Genomic DNA, 23,009 nt, shown 5'->3' with positions numbered 1-23,009 from the left:
AGATGTTATGTTTTCTGCTTGCATATTTACACTATACAGGAGCAAACTTCACGCAAATAACTACATTAGAAGCTTGGAGAGATTCAGAAAAACTTGTTCATTTGGATACTGCCTAGGCTGCTAGACTGGTGCCCAAAAGGAAGACTGCAATTAAGGGCATCAGAGAAAGGAATGAGGGAGTGAATGAGTCCTGAAGACATCATGGTACATCTGGTGTGCCTGCTGAAATGCTAGGGTATGGATTACATAGATTAATCATGCCATCCTTCCTTACTCTGAAATATACTGACCACATAGTATATCAGGTGTCAGTAATATAGTACATCTGGAGTAAAGAATGATTTAGTGTAAAACAATCATCTGGTTCTTCTGGACAGATGGCTACCAGTCCTTGCAGAGAGGATGGAGGGTTAGAAAAATCAAGTACACCCGCACACGTTGAAGTCAGGAATGGCAAATAGTTACACACATCTGAGCAAATTAATTGCCTTCTGGCTGCAGACAAGAAACAAAGGTAGGCACCCATTCCCCTACACTGCCCATTCCTTGTTTGTTCAAAAGTCCAGGATATGGCAGTGCTATGCCAAAAAATGGAAAACATGCATCCTCATGAAGGAGCTGTTGAACCAAAGTTTATTCTGTGTCAGTACTCATAAACATGTGAGATCTTAAACGGAGAGATTGTTCTTTTACGAATGTGAAGCAAAAGCAAATCCCTCAATACAAGCTCCCCAGTTGTGAACTCCCCTGGACTTTCACTTTGGCTACAGATGTCACTTTCGGCCTCTATGTAATAGGGAGCTGAGGCAAACTCTGGGCTAGCTAAGCATCACAAAGACTTAAGAAAATTTAGATTTAATTCAAATGTTGATGACTTCAGTTCTAAATAGAAAAATCTGTTAGACTTTTACTAATCGCTCCTATTCCAGCTAATAGTTTGCTATATATACTCAGATGAAGGAAATTACAGTTCAGCTGAGTGATGGGGAGAAAAAAGAAGTAGAGAAATAAAGGAGAGAGCTGAAACTTCCATGAAAACTGAAAGGAACCTAAGCTGTCTAACAAAGTGCACAAGTTTCTCAATAACGAGGTCCAAAGTTGCTCTCCTTCACACCATTGCAAAGCGTGGGTAAGTCCAGAAAGCCAAGTGAGGCATGACAACAGCATAGAAACTATCATAAACTAAGTGTAAGTTAGTCCAACTGAAATAGATATACAAGTACTCAGGAAAATGAACAGAGAAGGGTTTGAGAGTAACATTGAATGCTTAAATAATCAGCTTTTTAATAACTTCTGAGATGTGAATTCATCGATTTCAAACAGAAAAATTTTCCCATGGTTTTGTGCTAAATTAACAGCTGTTGCCTTTACCTCCACTGAGACAGAGCATGCTGGAAAATGAGAACAGAAGGTGTTACTCAGAGCTGCAATGGTATGCTTCCCATTTGATCTTGAGAAGCTCCCGTGTATCTAGTGCAAGCTGCTCAACAAGGTTCCTCTTGAGGAAAAAACTGAAAATACTGTATCTCTGCTCACAGGTTTTCCACCAGTGAATCTCACTTAACTTACAACCCCACTCCCCCCCCACCCCTCAAGAAAAGAATTAGCATTGTCTTAGTTCTACAAGTGGAGGCAAAAACGACTAAAAGTGACTCCACAGAGGCTGCCAAAAGAGACTATATTCAGTCCAGTGGCTGCAGAATTCTGGCTCCATCAGTATCTGGATACTATGCCCTGCAGGCTGTGCTTCCTGCCCAGGCACTACACCAGAAGAGCACAGCAATACAGACTTTTTACCCATAACAGAGTACAGTAAGAGGGACCCAAAAGAAGGAGCCAAGCTCAGTTACCATTTGTTCAGTAGGCAAAGGACACTGATGTGAATGACAGCAAGCTCATGTTGTCTTAGCCTCTGCTGCCAAACTGGCTAAAGAAGTGCTGTGCTCTCCTTCCAATCAGAAGGAGTGAGAGTCCAGTCATAAAAATGATGTGGCCACTGCTACTTGAAAGACACACAGGTCTAAACCAGAAATCATGCTGTATAACCATGCTTTAATGGCAGGTATCTCCCTCAAAGCTTAGAGCCGGGAGAGAAACCTCAGTAAAATGAGAGGCAGGATTCTCAGACAGGATTTTCTATGAAAGCTTATGTCCTTGTGCTCACTTTAAATTAGGGTTACTTTACCTTGTTCCATGACACGGAGAAAGAAGAAAACTTTTCTGAGCAGAAGACTGAATTTCCCATGTCTGAAGTAATAGGATGTCTGCATTGAACTGTATCTTCAAGTGTTTCTTTACCACACATACAAGAAGAAAACTTGTGCTACACATGGACACTTCTTCAATACCTATATTAAAGCCTTTCAAGCTCAGTGTGGGAAACTACTGTTTTATAAAAGACTGTCAGCTGCTGCCACACCAAATAGGATATAACAGACAATCAATAGCCTTTGAAAACCATTCATCTGAAGATATGTAATGATAGAAATCACCGTGAACTGCAGTCTTGGACTAGAACTGCCAGAACTGACCTTAGAATCTGTGCAGAAATTTATTTCTACATACCCAACACTTCAACTCCATTAAAAACACCAAAAATTATGACCTGGCCTGGATGCTGCAGAAAATCCCAGCCCCAAAGCAAATGCAAATGTCCAGTTTTTCAAGACAGATAGGAGGGAAGACCCTGGTAATTACAGGCCTGTCAGTCTCACTTCAGTGTCTGCTAAAATTATGGAGAAGGTTATTCTGGGAGTTATTGAAAAACACTTGGGAGACAATGCAGTCATTGGTCATAGCCAGCATGGGTTCACAAGGGGAAAGTCGTGTTTAACTAATTTAATTTCCTTTTATGACAAGGTCACCCAACTAGCTGAACAAGGGAAGCCAACAGATACGGATTTTTTTGGCTCTTAGCAAAGCTTTTGATACTGTGTCTCACAGTATCCTTCCGGACAAAAAGTCCAGCATACATCTAGAGAAGTCCATAACACGCTGGGTGAACAATTGGCTGATGGGTCGCATTCAAAGAGTTTACTAAGTGGGGTTACATCAGGCTGGTGGCCCGTCACCAGGGGGGTACCCCAGGGCTCAATTTTAGGGCCAGTGCTCTTTAATGTTTTTATAAATCATCTGGACACAGGAATCAAATGTACATTAAGGAAGTTCACCGATAATACTAAATTAGGAGAAGCTGTGGACGACCTCGAGGGCAGAGAGGGCTTACAGAGGCATCTAGAAAGACTAGAGAGCTGGGCAATCACGAAACATATGAAATTTAACAAGAGCAAGTGCTGGCTTCTCCACCTGGGACTGGGCGATCCTGGTTATACGTACAAACTGGGGGACAAGAGGCTGGAGAGCAGCCCCGCAGAAAGAGATCTGGGGGTTTGGGTTCATGGCAAGTTGAATATGAGTCAACAGTGTGCCCTGGCAGCCAAAAGGGCCAACCGTGTCCTGGGCTGCATCAAGCACAGCATTGCTAGCTGGTTGAGGGAGGTGATTGTCCCACTCTACACTGCACTGGTGCGGCCTCACCTCGAGTACTGTGAGCAGTTGTGGGCACCTCAGTATAAGAAGGACATCAGACTACTACAGTGTGTGCAGAGGGGGGCAACCAAGATGGTGAAAGGCCTCGAGGGCAAGACTTGAGGAACGGCCGAGGACATCAGTTTGCTCAGCTTGGAGGAGCCTGTCAGAGTTCAAGGAGTGCCTGGATGAGGCTCTCAGTCATAGGGTTTAGTTTTAGGTAGTCCTGTGAGGAGCAGGGATTTGGACTCCATGATCCTCATCGGTCCCTTCCAACTTGAGATATTCTATAATCCTATGACTCCATGGAGTTCCTCTACATCATGGTGGTAGCCTGAGTCCCTTCCCTCTGCTCACACATGCCAGTCTCTCCTCTCTCCCAGTGACATTGCTCTGTAGAAAGGAGAAATTCTCTGCCCAGCAATCTCTGATTCCTCCCAGAATCTCACCTGTTTTTTCAAGTCTTGCCTCAAAACCTGCAGGCCACGTGCACTTCCACAAACCTGGCCTGGAGCTGGTGGAAATCCCTCAGGCAGGTGGAGTGGAGATCCAACCCCACAGTTCGCTCACTTTGCCTATGCCCTTGTATTTCCTTCAGATTTGTTACTGTTCTGGCATATTCTGTAAGCTTGGATGATCCACTTGACACAGCAGTGGGATGCTCTGCAATCTCTAAACATACAGACCACAGCCCAGTGTCCTCAAATTCAAGTCAGACTTAGAATATTTATTTTTTGTAAAATAAGACCACCAATTAATTTCTGTGTTATAAAAAAATGGGAATGGATTTCCATTGATTTTAGGGCAAAACAGTAATTTTGTTTGAGACAGCTGAAGAGGACTTTTAAAATGGCTATTCAGAGAACCTGGAGCAATACCTTCTACAGGTAATTTTGTTTTACACCAGGGAAAGGAGGAGCTGTTCCTCTGCAGCCAGTAGATTTAAACTAGTGTACAACAGGTATACCTGAGAGGGAAATAAGGTGCTGTGTTCTTTGAACAGGACCTGAGCCTGGTGCTGTAGCAAAAATGAAGGCTTCTGCAAAACAATTTCCAAAGCCATGTTTTCACCAACTGCTCCAGCTTTCAGGAAGCATAAGACAAGTGCTGGTAAAACTTTGCCAGAAGGTCTCCAACATCTGCTTCGTGTGGTCTATGTCATTTCTAACACACTCTGCATAATGTAAGCCAAGAAAGGAAAGGGCCGGGGAAGAGATTTACAAACAACTCCCTCACTCCTACACTAAATTTGTCCTTCCCCATGCAAAAGGAAAGGCAGTTTTCCACTGCTTCTATTTTTGTATTAAATTTACAACCTGAAGTGCTATGGAAAAGTCTGGTTAGCAACATGGCAATACAGTCTGACAATATAAACAGCATGGAAAGATCATAAGCTGCTCTAGGAGTCCATTTAGCTTAGAGAATTGCAGGCAAGTTTTGGCTGTTGCAAGAAAGTCACCTTGCTTTGCCAGGATGGAAGTCCTTAAGCCATAGAAAACCTTTTGATAGGAAAAAAAGTCAAATGGAGTAAGTTATACATCAGGAAAAATTTAAGTTTCCTGTTGAACTCTTCCCTGTATAAAAGAATTCCAGCCACGAGGAAGCTGCCAGAAATCCTGAAATTCTTAACAGCTTTCCATTTCTGGAAATGGAAAAATGGACAATCAGTCATTTTTCACTGTTGATAGGTGATGGGCTTCCATATTTCCAGAGTTGTAAAATAAGAACACAACCAGCCCTTTTGGGGAGAGATTAATTTCCTAGTCCATCCCTCCCTGTGGTAAAATACCTTATGTATTTTCATCTCTGTTTTATCAGACTTTCACCAGTTGTAAGTTTGAACTGGATCCTGAGTAACCAACAGCTTTTCTTGGTCAACGTTGTCTGATCACAAGAACAATAACTAACAGTAACTACCATGTCTATAACTCGGATGGGTTCTGTTAATTTAACTGTGGAAAAAGCACACATTTCTGGTGAAAACTTTGAGCAGGCTCACTTTCTGCAAACAGATACACATATTGAACATCAAAGCGGACTTATTAATAGTGGGTTCATCATAGGGCCCTCTAAGCAACAGCCAAAGAATACTGCAGCTATCATCTCCTTTTTTTTCTTCATTGACTTGATTTTTTTTAAAAGTGTGTGAATGGCAAGAGAAAAAAAGAGACAGGTAAACATTGCGTTTAAGTATATGACTTTGTTTCTACCACGATGTTTACAGTGGCTATCCATATTATTGTTGCATGTGCCTACTTACGCTCTAGTGCTAAAAGCACACAACAGTGACAGTTGGTAGTCACTGTTGCTATGCTCTTTGTCATGAACATTTCTATAAACCTCCCTGAGATCTCTTTTTAAATATCAATCAACTGTTAGAATGTATTTCATGAGGCACAACGAACAACCAGAACTTTGGAAATTTTTTGCGTGTATCTCATCAAGCAAATATGGATATGGAATTTAAGAAAAATTATTTCTTTTGGTAAGATACTTAGCTAGCATACAAGCTACCATTTTATCCCTTCTTAGAAAAGGAGAGCAGCAAGTTTAGAACTCACAAAATACATTAAGACTGTGAGTACTTCTTCAGTTACAAAACATTACTTTTAATGCAGGTACCGCACAAAAGTCCATACATTATGAAAGAGGTCACAGTAGGTAATTGTGTGTCCTTCTAGGCTTGAAACTTATTTTCAAAGCCACTTAAGTGATGCAGATACATATCTTCTCTTTGAAACCTGTTACCACAGATTATTTGCCTTCAATATTTAGAAGCTGTTTAAAAGAGAGTGTATTTCTTGGAGATATGCCAGTGTCCTAGCATTACAACCTAGTACTACTTTACTGCCGTTCATTCACCAGGGACACCAGCCTCCAGAGCATGCTCTCTTCGCCTTGTATCAGCACTAGCAGTGCTATTCTTTCTGCCAACCTCTACTGGGCTGCAGCATGTCAAACTATTCAGTCACGAACTGGTTGTTTGAGCATTTAAATAAAGAGTAGGAAGAATTATGGAAGGATCAGTGACATTCCACACATAAAATTTGCTTGAAATACTTTCTCTTGTAGCCAAAATTTTACTAAAGAGCCATGTACTTAGTTAAAAGTTTCTGGTTCTGCCTTCGGCCAGCTCTATCTGGGTATGGTGTGATGCCTAAATTTGGCAAACCTGGGTGCTGGAATTTATTAAGGACTTTTGCTCATCTTGCTTTCCCAAAAACTTTAGAGAAACCTAAGATACTTCCAGATTACACAACTTCAAATGAGGGTACATTTGCACAGAGTGAATTTCAGATACTTATCGACAGCCTTCTGTAACAATCTGAATGCTAGAGCCCTTTTGGCAGAAAGAAATTGAGGTCTTCAGGGTGTGTAAACTAGGAATTTGTAAGAATAAAGAATAGAATTCAACTCTCACAAGCTTTAGGTAAGTTTTTAAATACCGGTTTTTACTACAGTCACATAACTAAATCAGCAAGAACTGTTAGCTTTTAGAGGGAAAAAATACATTCTTTTAATTAAAACTGCCACAGTATTTTCTAGGTTTTCTTTCCTGAAACCTGCAACTTGTGTACTTCTTACAAGGCATTAACTTGTGAAGCTTTTTCTTTAGGAAACTATGTACACATAAGCACAATACAGCTAGAACAGAAGCCAAAGCATACAAGGCAGAGCACCTGGCACCAAGTGGCTAAGTCAGAGCAGTCAGACCATCACCTTGCACTGCATTCAGTTGTGGCCAGAATAGTTAGCAAACACCCCACTGCAGAGAAAATTGAAAACGCAGGTGCAGCAGCAGCACCTACAAGAAAGTCACAGCTATTGGTGACTTGTGATTATCCATGGCCACTGGCAGCATGACAGACAATCCAATACAGAAGGTAACACATGGCGAAGAGAACAACCCCTCAAGAAGCAGTAAAATGTCACATCCATGTGATGTCCCATGTTGTGCACAAGGCCACTGTCCAGGGCTCAAATTCATCAGGAGATCAGGATAAGTGACCTCTGCCCTGAGGTCTGTGCTTGTCCTTCTGCACTGGGCTGGAGGGGTGGGCTCCTTGGATACAGTACAAAGCACGCCTGTGTCAGGCAAGAGAAATCTCAGAAACCAGTATCCACCTGCAATGCCTATCCTACATGGTAAAGAAGTTCTAGATGATGTATCGTTGAGCAGTGTGGTTCTGTCCTGGCAGCCAAGCCACCCAATTCTCCCATGACCACTGCCCTTACCAAAAATTACCAATGTGTTTTACTTAAAACTGCTGGCTTGTGCCTACCCAGGTGGAGCCACACTCACCGCCCTTTCGTTTTTTCTTGACGGCCAGATTGACTGGCTTTCTGAAATGCATGAGATCATGCTAAAATGGTCATACAGTTTTGTGTTCCTTCTTATTTCTACATGCATCTGTCAAACTTTGCAAATTGGTGGTGTACCCTACTGATGGGAATTTTAATTGCTCCATTTTCCTTTTCCCTAGTCTGTACAATTGCTTCCCATATGGTCCCTTCCATGCAGAAAAATGCAAATTATTCTGGAAATTTAAATTCAGGAAGTCTAATATAATCACCGATGTCTTAGTGCAGTTTATACACATTCCTGATCAAATCCCTAGGCTGACTCTAGAGTGTAGGATAACACCTTTTTGTTGACACAATGCTTTATACACTGTTGCTAAACACTGTAATTGACAAAGCACACCGATATTTTCAAAGCAGTTTCTGCAAATGATAGGAAACATGAAGAGGGTCTTCTCCAGGATTTTTCCATTTTGAAGAAGCAGGCTGTGAACACGAAAATAATTTGTGAGCACAGTAAGGACCTCCTCCAGCCCTTCTGACAGCCAACTAGGATCTCGGAGGCTGTACCTTGTTCATTCACGTTGAAAACACAGCTCCTGCAGGTTTCCCATCAGAAAAGTCTCTGCAGTAGTCAGCTATGTGGAGGGAAACAAGCTGTAAGCTGAGAGCAGATGCTCTCAGATGTATAAAGAGATGTGAGAAAGACGCTGGGGGCCAGAAGCAGCAAAAAGAGAAACACCTGAAACTAAGAAGGAGGAAATGTGCTTAGAGGGAGGCTGAGGAGAAACCATGCAGGAAGACAACAAAGGCGCTGTCTGGCCTTAGACAATAGGACAGGCAGTGTAGAGGGATATCCGTGGATTGGAGAGAATTATGGAAAGCCTTCAAACAGAAGAGGGTACCCAGGGCTTAAGTGGGAAGGAAGAAGCATGGGAGAAAGGAGAAGTGGTGTCAAAGTGCCAGGAAGAACAGCCCCTTTGGAAATCCAGATTTTGCTTTTAGCGATCAATTTAATTATATAACTACACAACTTGCACTAGCTGTAGAACAACCTGGCAAAATATACGCTGTGTCTCTGCGTGCTAAAGCCCCCTGATACTTCTGTATTAACTTGCAGGTACATGAACTCATAATAGCTCACTAGCCAGAGGTACTCGGTCCCTTTAAAAACCAAATATAACAGATTGAAAGTATGTCTGTGTGCAACCTTTTCATGCTAAGTAGTGTGCATAATCAGATTTATAATAAAAATATACGCGAATGTTTGAAATCTGACATCCTTCATTCCTGGCTTTTGGCTTGTGCAAAGCTGGCCATCAGACAGACGTGAAAGCCCGACCAGTGGTGTTTACTGGGAATGCAAGTGCAAATCTTAAGCTAACTAACTGTCACAAATGAATGAACTTCTGCCGTCTTGCATATTGAAAGAACTATTTTGGTAATGACCTTGTGATTACTTTTCCATAAATATGCCTGGAAAGGCTGCTGTCAAATTGTGGAGTTTGAAGTTTTCTGATGTAATATTCCTCTTAAGCACTACACATAATACTTAGATCTTTTAACAGTGAATGGAACCAAAGGTACAAAATGAAGCATTCAAAAGCAAGGAAACACTGGAATTACCATTGCCTGTAGTAGATCAGTCCAGCCCTGTTGTTGATGTGGAGTATGGTGTAGTTTAACTTACACAATCAAACACCAAATTTTCCACAGGTAAAGACTCACTTGAGAGTCACAGTTTCAAAGAATCCAGATCTTTTACTTTTCCTTGTTTGTTTTGGAACTGTCAGCAAGTTTTGCTGTAAACAGGTCATTAAAAACAGCTGCAGGCACATCACGGTTACGGATGTGGATAAGGAAACAGCATGTGGGAATAAGTGGCAATAGCACACAATATTTGGACTGCAGCATCTTGGACTCAGTCTGTAGTTTGTCTCTGTGAGCTGACAACTGGGCCTGGGCAAGCCCAAGTGACCTTAGGCCAGGTAACCTCTTCTTGTGTGTCTGCCCATATTGAACACCTCAAGGGAGCTGAGCCTCAGGCACATGGGGAAATCTGGAGGTTTAACATTAAGTTTTATCAAGCCATGGTGGAATGGATCACACTGGCTGGATTTGTTTTACTTCTCATCAAAGAAAACACCTGCATTTTCCTCTCCTTACATTCTTCAGAAAGAGGTTTTTGCCAATGGTGAATTTACTCTGCAATATTTGAATGCACTGAAAATAGAAAATTCATAAACGTAACTAGCACTGACATTTTGTGCTTGTTAACATGTTAAACATTTACTATGGCGAAGATTAATTTATGGCTACAGGGTAAAAACCATCGCTGTTTCTCTGGCTAACATAGCTTATTTTCCATTAAAGATACCACAAAACATCTGCAAGAGCTGCTGAACTCCACATTTTTTGGTCAATATTTACATAGGCTTTTCACTGAAAACAAGAATTCTTTCTGCATTGTGCAGTATCAGTTCCAGTCCTTTCTCCGCTTTTGCTGCCTCTGTCACAGAAAACATGCATTCACATTTAACTGAAGTTTGTTGGCAGGAAAAGTAATTCTAGGAACAGAATGAAACATTGGCCTGAACTGAAAGGCAATATGTAACAAATGCAAACTCCTTTAAGCAACAGCTCTACCTGCTTCGATTTTTCTTCCAAAACAAATGCTCTTGAAAGACTATCAAAGGAAAGTACATCACTGAACAATGGCCAGGACTTGCAGAGGACTTGCAGGCCAGCAGCCAGCCAGACCTACCAAGCCACAAAACTGCTTGACATGCAATGCTTTGCAATGCCTGCTTTCTCACTGTGAGCTGTGGTAAACTATTCCGTTCAAAGTATGGAGCACAGTATCTCCACATTTATGCAACAGTAAGCAGTAGAAGTATTGGTGACTAACATCGGCCTGCTGCCATCTTCTGGTGAAAAGGTTAGGACATGAAACAACCGCAAATACAATCAATTCTGGCTTGCTCCCATTACCACTGGGCTTTTATCTCACAGTAAGGCAATGAGCTATTACCTATGCAGTAATATTACTTAGAAAGAAACAATCAGGTTAGTGATCTCACAGGAGTAAGGAACCTTTCCACAAATCCCCTTTCATGGACACTTTACCACACCTGCAATAATCTGGATAGTGACTGTGAGAGGAACAAAGTGGCTTCAGCATTAAGTAGTAGCTATGATTTTACTTGGAAAAATATACCAGTCCAGCAACAGTAAAATATACTTCAGGAGCAATCTATTTGTAGGCACTGTAAATAGGAGAGACAACGCACAAGTAAAGTTAGGAAAAGCAGAATTTGACACTAAACGGGCAAAACAAGGTTACGTTAACCAAGCCAGAAATGAGAGAGTATAAAACAGGTGCCACCCCCGCTCACTTCTTCTACCAGTTAGTCTGGACTCTCGCCTGTTCTTTGCACTAGGCATGCACATCTGGGAAATGTTCCTCACAGAGTGACACAACGCGGGACATGAGAAACCAGCACATGATGGTTCCAAAGGGAGACATAGGATTCACATGCCCAAGTCACTTCTTCCCATATTTGCAGAGAAGAGCGGCAAATCCTTCACCGCAATGTGTCCAAACTAATGGTGAGCATAAGGAACACAGATGAGAAAATTATCTTCAGTCCACTGTGGTATTAATGTTGATGCTTATAATACCCAGCAGAAAGATGACAGCAATTTGCAATCCTATTGTCCATTTAATCCAACCATAACTAGCTCTTGATGAACTGAGGCTGACTCACATAAAAAAAATATTATTGAGAGAGCCACTATTTCAAACATTTAGATGAACATGCTCACAGTAAGATTAATTGGAAGGCAATGCTGCCATAGTTCAACTGAGTGTCAAACATTGCTAGGGGTACAACATGAACATGCAGGTCTGCAAATTACTCTGGCAGACCAAGCAACAAAAAGTCAGATGCACAATTTGCAGAATGCTTCACAAAGCTAAAAAAAAATAATAATACAGTACCCATATGCAGTACAGTCATTCCTTTCCTTAGGGAACAGGAAATACAGACCTCCTGGTGCACTCAAAAATAAGCTTCCCCACAGCCTGAAAAGCAAAGACTCTAGGAAGAAAACTGAAAATGGATTGAAGGTCACAAGTTCCCAGCTGACTTCAGAAACCCAACATCTCTACCAGTAGCTATCTTCAAAACCCTGCCAAGAGCAACTATTTGTGCCATCGTAACAACGAACCAAAGTTGTAATAGAAAGAGACAGTCATTTTGGACAGCTGTTTTTCATCAGAAGGTACTGATGGAAATAATCCATGAAAATAGGTTGATTTTTAGGTGTGCTTTCCTGTTAACCTGCCTTCAAATTTTCCCTTTTTAATAGTTTAAGGTTTTAATATTTTATTTGATGTTCCAACATTTTATGTTCCTACAATGCCATGTTAATATCTCTGAAACAAGTAACACCAGAACATCTGGTATCACAAAAACTCCCTTTTCAATCCACTTGCATTACAATTCAGTTAATAGAAATTTTGAAATATATTGTAAAAAAAAGGTTGATTTTGCACTCCTATCTATGCAATAATGAAAGAAAATATTGCCAAAGCATTAAACTGTAAGTCCTCGATGAAGTCAGGCTTTTTTAACCGTTAACACTCCGCACTATTTGAAAAACAGTGGTTGCAAGAAATATTAACTGATGATTAATACTGATTTCCAAATCTAAACTTGCTAAGCAGCAGGGAGAGGCCTTAGAGAGAAACGCTGAGTAAAGCTTACTCTCCTGACCAGCATTACCACAGAGATTGCTCCTCCTACTGCAGAAAATCTTCCTGAAAAAGCCAGCCCAGCTGGCCAAGCCCCAGGAAATCATTCTTGGCTCACACCAATGGTTTGCCTCTTTCTTCAAGCTCAACAGCTTTGATTTGCAAGAACCAGCTGTTCATGCTCCCTAAGCACCTAATTATATTGAAGAGTGAGGGCGTGACCTCTGAATCTCGGTCTCAGCCCTGGCCTTTCTGGTGTGACCAGCTTTCAGCAATCGCAGGTCCCCGAGATCAGTAGGAAAGTGTGGGACAAGGCAGACTTACCCTTGGTGGAGGAGCAGGAGGTTAGGAAACAGAAACGGCATACTTGGGTCCATGGAGCACCCACAAGCACTGGGGGAGTTGGCCCATGTCACTGTGAGGCCATTCTCTTTATCACTGAAAGGTTATGACAACTGGGGGAGGTTCCTTAGGGCTGGGAGGAAGTAAATGTCACTCCTGTCTTCAAGAAAGGCAAGAAGAAGGATCTGGGGAACTACAGGCCAGTCAGCCTCAGTCCCTGGAAGATGACAGAGCAAATAATCCTGGAAAACCAACTCCAAACACTGGCGTCAAAAGGGCTGGAGGAAGTCATTTGGAGTCGTCAACATGGATTTACGAAGGGGAAATCATTCTTAAGACAAACTGAAAGGCCCTCTACAATGAGAAGACCGGCTTGGTAGATGAGAACAGTACATGTTGCTTATCTTGACTTTGGTGAGGCTTTTGACACTGTCTCCCATAACATCCTCATCGACAAACTGATGGAAGTATGGGCTAGAGAAGCAGACAGTGAGGTGGACTAAATAATGCATGAGCTGCTGGATTCAAAGGGTTGTGATCAGTGGCACAAAGTCCAGCCAGAAGCCAGTCACCAGCGGTGTGCCCCAGGGCTGGATAATGGGGTAAATGCTATTAAATATCTTTATGAATGACCTGGATAATGGGGCAGATGGCACCACCAGCAGGTTTGCAAATGATACAAAACTGGGAAAAGCGGTTGATAGACCCACTGTGTGCATTGCCATTCAGAGGAGCCTCAACAGGGTGAAGAAATGGGACAATGGGAATGTCACAAAATTCAACAAAGGGAAATGCAAAGTCCTGCATTTGGAGAGGAATAACCCCAGGCAGCAGACAGTCTGGTGTCCAAGCAGCTGGAGAGCAGTTTGTCAGAAAAGGCCGTGGTGGTCCTGGGAGACAAGTTGGCCAAGAGCCAGCAATGTGCCCTTCGGTAAAGGCCAGTGGCACTCTGGATTGCATTGAAGGGAGCTTTGCCAAGGGAAGCGGTACCTCCTCTACTCCACACTGAGAAAGAGGCATCTGAATGCTGTGTCCAGGTCTGGACTCCCCAGTATGAGACGTGGACATACTGGAGCAAGGGGCCACAAAGACATTAAAGGACTGGAACATGTCTTTTACAAGGAGAGACTGAGAAAGCTTGGAGGAGAGAAGGCCCAGAGAGATCTTGTCAAGATGTATAATACCTCGTGGGGCTAGGCATAAAGAGGGAGTGAAGCTCTTAGTGGTGCCCAGTGACGGGACGGGTTTGCCATCCACAGAAGCAGGTAAGAAGTAATTCAAAACAACCCTTGCCACACCACCACCCAAGAAAAATATAGACAGTATCTATGCCCCCATCCTCCACAGTGACTTCTTTCTTCTACATATTAATTCCTTTTACAGCACTTTTTTTTTTTATTGATACAAAAACACGAGTTAAGCAGGACTGGGAAGTTACACGTGCTTTTGCTGGGTTTATGCCTTTTCCAAATAAATTGTGTACTGTACTGAAGACAAGGACTCTGAGCACTCCAGGTCTGACTTTTTAAGTAGTGCTTAGCATCTGCATCTCCCATTGGTTTAAATGGGAGCTGTAGCTACCCTTCACTGGCCCATCCCTGCCCAATTTTTTCCTTCTTCAAGCCAAGGCCAGAAGAGTAATACCATATCTTTCCCAACACCATGAAGAATCAACTACTCGCTTTACAGTCTTTAAGCTGAAGGAAGATGTTTCTTAAAAGGAAGAGACCCATTCTGCATGGGCCCAGTGAGAGTTAAGTACATGAAGAGGATTTGGCTTTTGTTTTTTTTTCCTTTGAAGCCTCTCCTTTGACTACTTAATATGAAGTATACTTTAAAACATTTCCTGTGTTCAGGAATATCACAGGAATCTACAGAATACTTCTAAACCTTGCTTTTGACTCCACACTCACACCATACAATCATTTAAACATTATATAGACTGAATACCGGAGTCAACAGCATATAGCCAGTGGAGATACATCAACTTACACCAGTACTGTAAAGACCTAATGCAGTAACACCATCTAATGACCTGATGCCATGATCTCTTCCTGCATTTTGGATACGAGATCAGTCCAAATGCTACCTTTCCCCATTTGAAAATATCTTATAAAAAAATCCACATTTCCTATTGATTCTTCATGGAAAGAGAAGGGAACAGGAAAAGAAGGGTTAAAAAAATTTGTCTTGACAAAACAAAGGACCTCTATTCTTGCAATGCTAAGACTGTGATGTCTAGAATAGGGGTTTAATTCTATTGCTCTTCACTCACGCATAGGAACAATGGATTGAACTGGTAACAGGTAATTGTAATAGGTAGCAGTGTGGGAAAGTAATAGGAAGGAAATGGCCAGTCACTGTCAGGAGGACTGACAGAACTGAAATCAAAGAATTTATCTAGCACAGGCTTCACATTTACATATTTATTTTTAGAATCAATTTGGTTCTTCTGTAGGAACAAAGAAAATTTTCTGTTAGGGTTGTAAGAACTGTTTTACTTGAATTGAATCCAACTCTGGCCTTTACAAAAGCTCTTTCTAGACATGCATTTGCCAGTTTGTTAACAAGCTATTTCCAATACAGCAAAAATGATGAAGCCTTAAGCATCTTTAGTATCTGCTAAAAGAAATCCCACTCAGTTTTTTTAAATTTGGTTTAGACTTAAAGCCAGAATTTCATTAAAACTAATAAAAGAAACAGAGCTCTATAGATAGAATTTCACTCAGTACTTGCTGAGTTTTTCCTGAGTTTTGCAATGTTTGGTCTGCGTGAAAACAAACACTACCCTGTGAAAATTGCATCACAAACTGCTGAAAAGAAACATGTACCTGGAAGTGCTGTGTAGGACTTCCCATCTCAGGAGACTTCCACAGTTTGACATTTCCAGGCTATCATATTTCCGCTCTCCGAGTGAACTTACTGAAGTTTCAGTGCTTTCCATAGTGATGCACTTCATTTACAAAAGCTGTGTTTTGAAGATGGGACCCTTCTGACAGACACTCTTTCAAGTTCTTAAACCAGTTCTGAGGCAAAATAATCTTAGTAACTCCCACTGAAACGAGTTGTCACTGCAGCCACTCAGCACCTAAGTGTTTTATTTCACTTTACCACCAAGAAATCTTCACAAGAACTACAACAGGCAATAACAAAATCCCTTGTCAAACATCTTCAGAGAGGGACTTGACGATCTCAAGATGGAGATGAGCAGTACAACATACTACAATGTTAACAGACCCACTTTATTTAAAAAAAAAAAAGAATTGGAAAGTCACACTCCAGTGGCCAACTCGCTTTCCAAACAAAAATTGCCAAGAGTAAAATACAAAGCTCCCCTTGCACTGGGAGATGACATCACTCAGCAACATGACATCACCATCTCCATCAGTGAAAAGATGCACCCAAGCATCCAGAATTGGTACAAAAAAGCATCAGGTGAAAAAAATACTCGCAGTATAGCTGCACCTGGCATTCAGTGTTGAAAAAAGTTTGTTACAAATAGCTTGTTAAAAGAACCAGAATTTTCACCCTAGATGATTACATATTTTGCATAGTTAGACAATTATGTGTTCAGTCTGTTCAGACTTTTTTTTTTTTTTACACTACCCTTGCTGATTAACAAAATTCCCTTGTTACAAGATGGAGGAAGCTTTTAAGGACTGCCTAAGCCTATGCTCCCAACTGTTTCCTATAAAATAGCTGATCTTTTAAAATGGTAATCAGCCACTGACAAAAATTTTGGCCCCAATGACATGAAATAAAAGAACTACCCAAAAATTCAAAGATAGGACTATTGGGTATCAGAACCCTGGGTGTTAGGAATACATTGACAATGACAATGTTAGACAACATTGGTGAATCCCATACCAAGTGAACATTTCTCTAAGATGGTATGTAGTGCAAAATTCAGATCAAGCACCTTCGATAAAAATTACTGTCAAGAATCTTGATTTGGTCATTTGGTCTTTCCATTGCCATGAACTGCCTGAGAGTCAAACACAGCTTCTACCCTGTAGGACAGCATGGAATGCAAAACGAGCACTGTGTAAGAGGGAAGCAGAATAGCTATGGTAAACCTGTTCCTTGGACAAGAACATCAGACATTTCTCACACCATTTATTTCATGCTCTCTCATGATCTGTGCAGCACTATTTCTGCATACACATACTGTTTTCTCTTATATTCTGATGAACCACATCAGCAGCAGACATCTTACTTCCTGTCTTTCCCACAAGCTACATGCCATCTCCTTGACTTCCAACAGGTGCCAGTTGTGTCCTATTCTCCATTTCTCTTCATACACGTTTTCTACAGCAGCTACAGCATACACACCACCAGTCCTATTTTGATTAAAAACATCCATCTTCCACATCTCTAATTAGGCTTCTCGGCTAGATTTTTGTCTTTTAGTCTGAAAGCCTCTTGGGACAAGGACTGTTTCTACTTGTATTTGTCACTGCTGAATTACATAAAAAAAAAAAAAAAAAAAAACAAAACCAAAAAAACCCCCACCTGTGTAAATAAACTCCTTAAGCAACTAAAGATGTCCAGACCCAAACACAAGCGAAACGATTGTGCCCCTGGCTCCTGCAGTACTTTATGCTAACCATGAAAGAGCTTCTTGCAGCTTTCCCTGACTGGTATTCTGAAGAGCAAACTACTAAAATGCATGCAGCTGGAAGAGATAAGTCAAGCTGCCAGAAAGTACATAAATGAGTGACGATGGACTAGATCCACCTCTTGGGATGACTCTGCCTACGTGTAAATGTATCAGAAACCACTGTCAATGCCACAAACACCACCCGATGCGATATACAATTTAGAACTGTTAAAATGCCCAGAATAGGGACAGAAAGATACTCAAACTCTGCAATTGTGCTTTATGCCAATTAAACATTGTTCCCCAGCTGTAAGCCCACACACAGTCCATCAGACACACCTGAACAGCTCCACATAGACTGGAGTGTAGGTAGGTATCACCAGGCAGGATGGTCGGAAAAGTACTCATATGGAAGAGCTACCCCCAAATGGTGCCACACTTGACAAGTTAGCCCAGCTGAGGTTGTTAAGCACTGCAGAAGGTAAGATAGAGCTCTCATTCAACGTTCTGCCATAGCTACCAACAGAGTAATTTCTGCCAAAGTTTTTCCAAATGATGCAACACAGAGGACTGAACCAGAACTATCAAGCCATGGGTGTAATTCAGGCTTGCTGAAGGACCCTGTGGCTGAACTCAGACTGGAGCACTCATATCCTTTTAAGTCCCTAGTCATCCCATCTTCTCCAAATCGCCCCTACAAAAAAAAAAAAGAAGTTTAATGAGTAGCTACTAAGTTATCTTAGATAATTTACCAGTTCAGCTCTGAGAAACTTCTCTGTAGTTATACTGAAGATTAATATACACTCCTACATGCAAAACAATGAAAGCTGTAAGTTATTAGGCAAAAAGCACATGATCACTTCGACATATCTCAAATATACCACAAAAATCTGCTTCCTCCTATTCAGTTGTCCCCATGACACTGTGGAAGACTGCTCATCCCTTGTGCAAGGCATTGCAAGAGCCTCAGCTGTGTGCTTATGGAATTACTAAAGGTTCAGTGTTACTTCGTTCTGCATAAATGGGTTTTGCACAAGATGCAGGAGCAAGAAAAGAAGTAACCCTTGCCTGCAGTTGCTCTTGCCTTCACACATTCTTATTTAAGAATTTATTCCAACAATTTGTGGAAAGGGAAGCAAGAAAACATGGCTACGAACTCACCAGTTATCGCAAACACCTCACCGTACAGCTGCTGCTACAAAAAGCCAGTTTGCATTGCTGCCCTAATACACTGGAAATCTTAACCTCATGCCTCTGTCCATCACCTCACACACACACCACCCACAAATGAAAGAAACTTGGTGTGAATTTGCCCCATAAGGAATGACAATACATGTATTTCTGTATCCCTTCATACACGCATATATACTCACAGATCCATAAATGTCACTTACCAGTTAGCACTTGTGTGGTAAACATCCATACTGAGAATTACTGAGTACTGAGCATCCTGGACTCATTACAAAATTTGTGGCTCTCACACGGGACCCATAGGCCGGTGGACTGGTCACTGTTGCTTGTAGTGTGTTAGCTAGACCAGCTAGGTCAGAAGAGTCTCTCCCTAACATCTCAAAGTTGTGATGGAACAGGTCATCTTAATTTCAAAAAATACGTATTTCATAGCCTCTACTTCTTCTGCCTCTCGCAGCTGATGATAGTCTTTTCTCAATCCACACCATTATAGACCGTACAGAATGCATGAATGACATGTTAAAACTGTATCTTTCTGCCTTTATGGAGAATAAACATATGTTTTCTATTCACGGTCATTCCTAGCACAAAGCAGAAATCTTCTCTCTCAGCTAGTGCTACCACTGGCCACAATGAACAATTCTAAAAGCAGCAGTTACACAACTAACAAATGGGACTTGCTGTTCATTAAGTCTTGTAATTGAGATCATTTCTCCCATTATTTGCAGAAATCCACTGACAGAACTGTATTTGCATTTGTCAATGCTCAGTGAACTACTGACAGTCAATTGTATGTCATTTAGTTTTACTTTTCAATAAAAATAGCCTGAAGTATGTTCAGTACAGACAGAACATATCCAGAGCAGACTGCAAAGTTACCTGTTATCCTGCAAAAGTTATAGCAATCTATATTTTGTTATAGCTACACATCATTTGATATGCTACTACCAAACATTGTACCACTTGATATTATACTTGGAGCAGAGATACTCCAGACACTTCATCATACCTTTATAAGCAACGTGTATATGCTTTGGTAAGAAGAGAACGTTAGTATAATCTTCCAAAGTAGAAAAAAAAAAGACCAAGGAGTATAGTTTGTAAAACTGTCCTTTTGGAACTCACCTGGTAAGGATGGGCACACCTAAACCGTGAAGTACTGACTGCTCTGCAGCGTTGCACTAAATTACGGCATATTCTCTTCTGGCGAGGAAAGTGAGGTATTTACACTGTGTACTTCACCTAATGATAATCCAGTTCACCTAACTTCAGAAGCTCAAATTCCTTATTCTTAGGAAGTTAAATGGAGGAGTCTTCTGATTAGGAAGTTAAGGAGAAAATTAATTTCCCAAGCTTAATGGGCAAGTACTTCTGCTCCACCGTGGACCTCCATGGACTGCAGGGGGACAGCCTGCCTCACCATGGTCTTCCCCACGAGCTGCAGGGGAATCTCTGCTCCGGCGCCTGGAGCATCTCCTCCCCCTCCTTCTTCACTGACCTTGGTGTCCGCAGGGTTGTTTCTCTTACATGTTCTCACTCCTCTCTCCGGCTGCCGAATACCGCCGTCCCAACTTTTTTCCTTCTTAAAAATGTTATCACAGAGGCGTTACCACTATCACTGATTGGCTTGGCCTTGGCCGGCGGCGGGTCTGTCTTAGAGCCGGCTGCTATGGGCTCTCTCGAACACAGGGGAAGCTTCCAGCAGCTTCTTACAGAAGCCACCCCTGTAACCCCCCCCGCTACCAAAACCTTGCCACACAAAACCAATACAGTATCTTAGACACTTAATGCTGTACATTTATGAATACTGTATTCTTCTTCAGCAAATACCATTTCAAAGAAGTCACAGAAACGTATACAAAGTTGTATCTGTAACTGCTGATAATACCCTGCTGTTCTCCCAACTCCCCCTCGCTAATCAGTAAATCACTGCTCTACAAGAGGATTTGATTCCGAAGTACAACACAATTATGATGTCTAACCAAAATTTCCTAAGTATCTGCCACAAACTACTTATAACACAAAACCCATAGCGTTGCACTTAACACGCAAGCAGTAAAGATCCCTAAGGTGCACAGGTACATCATTTCTGCTTTTATATTTATCACTCGCAATCTGAGGCCAGGTCTTCACAGGAAACTCAAAATTCTTCGCTGTCACTTCTTAATCCAGGACTGTCAATGTAGTAGCAACCCAAAATCCCGTTCGATTTTTCTTAAGACAGGCCATGATTAAGGTAGTATCCACATCCTTACATCTAGCCACCATACTAGCTCATCCAGCATCTGAAACATTACTGCAAGGCTCAAAGACAGACCTATACTTCAGTACATTACTTGGTTAGAACCAGAGGATCCTTCTCAATCCACATCTCCGTGCTACACATTTAGGTCCTTGATAGCACGGTCCTCTAACACAATAATCAAATCACTGTTACTTCTTTCCATAACACATTTCCCAAAGTCAAACACAAATACTGATGAAAAAAAAAAGGAATGATACATACAGAATGAGGAATGGAGGGAGTGGAGTCACCTTACAAATAAGTTTGATAAAAGTCATCAAAAATACAGTTTATAATCTGCTTCGTATCAACATTTCTATTGGTTTTCTTTTTGGAGTACATGTGCTTGTAACTCATGACAAATACCAACAATGCATACCAGCCCAATACAAACTCTGGTGGGAATTTTGTACTTTTAAACTTTCTTCGTAATTATTTAGTACCTTTAAAACAAGGTAAGGCATGTAATCTGAATGGGTCTATGATTTTTTTTTCCCCTAATAATGACTTTATTCTTAACCTGCAAATATGGGAGAATGGATGTTAGGCCGAAGGGCCTAAAGCTAAACATTGCTTTCAAGAAAAGCATTTTTTTACGTGCATTTGCAAGACGGACACTAACAAAACTGCTAATGAATTCTGGTATTTTCAGCTGTCTCTTCCATTTGTAAAGTTCTACCCCTGTATCTTTTCCAGAATTCACATGTTCACGAAGGAAGTATCACTTTGTATTACATTAAAACACAGATTTAAAGCCAGTAACATCCATTTGAAAGCAAGTTTGTGGCCAGAAAGTGGCAAGCTCTCCTCTTAGAGATATAATCCACTGTGGGAAAATAATGGAAGATTGGTGAGGAGGATTGTCAACACACCCAAGTGACTTGCCGCTAGGGTGTTGAAAAGCACATACATCATACTAATTCTTTAGTCTTGTGTGCTTGACAAATAGAACATCCATTATAACATAGGCCTGTGATAGACTCTGAGGCACCCTAACTATCGTACATGCTCAAGATTCCTGCCCTGCTGTGGAAAAGAACAAAGCACAGTGGTAAACTACAACTGCACAAATCCCTGAAAAACAGGCAAAACCAGCAGGTTCAGAGATCCTCTAGCAAGGACTGAGCTCCACGGTGCCTGCATTCCTGCTTGCATGCCGCTGCTGGGGTGCTGCTTTGGGGATCCCCCAGTTCACGAGGTAACGAAAATAAAGTTACTCTGCATTTCGTCTGTGGTTGATCCTGCAGCCTACCTGTGTCAGCTCACACATCCACCTACACAAGAAAAATGGGAAGCCTCCCTGCCATTTGTTTACTCCTATGACAAAAACAAGAACCACATGGTTCAAGAGACAGAATGGGGGAAAAATACTTCCTGTTTTAAAGCTTTAAAAAAATGCTCTAAGATACCTTTATTTATAATTTGTCAGATGCAACTTACAGCAGTGAATAACAGTGCAGCCTGCCAGCCAAGTAACCACCACTCCAAGCTCCTTCCCCCAGCCTCTTTTACATACCCACAGGTGCACAGCTGACAGATGCACTTCTTCAAGGATGAAACTATATGCAAAGGCTCAGGCAATATAGGAGACATGTGGCAGACACGCCCCCCCCCCCAAAAAAAAACCAAACCACCACCCCACTCTTCAGCAGCAGTCCTGGAAGACAGTTAGGTCAGAAGACCTAAGAGCCGCCAAAAGCAGGGACAGAGCACACAAGACTGGTACAGACTGCACCACACATCCCAGCTGACGGGCTCCTTTCCTGAGGCAGCATGCCCAGGTTCCTCTGGTGGTGTCCCAACCAGAGCTCTGTGGTCCTGCTTTCAGGCCTCTTCTGACCAGGGCATGAAAGCCTTGACAGTCACTTGGGGAACCTTTGTGAAGTCACCAGCACCAAGCTCTACAGCCAAGTCTGCAAGGAACACAGCTGGGCCTGCTCCACACAGCAATAGCTAAGGGCAGAGCTTCCAATTCTCTAGCTGCTTGACCATGATAAGATCAACAT

The sequence above is a fragment of the Harpia harpyja genome, chromosome Z (genome assembly GCF_026419915.1).
Source record: "Harpia harpyja isolate bHarHar1 chromosome Z, bHarHar1 primary haplotype, whole genome shotgun sequence".
NCBI lineage: Eukaryota > Metazoa > Chordata > Aves > Accipitriformes > Accipitridae > Harpia > Harpia harpyja.
The sequence above is the reverse complement of the archived record's forward strand: the minus strand, read 5'-3'. Positions refer to the sequence as shown.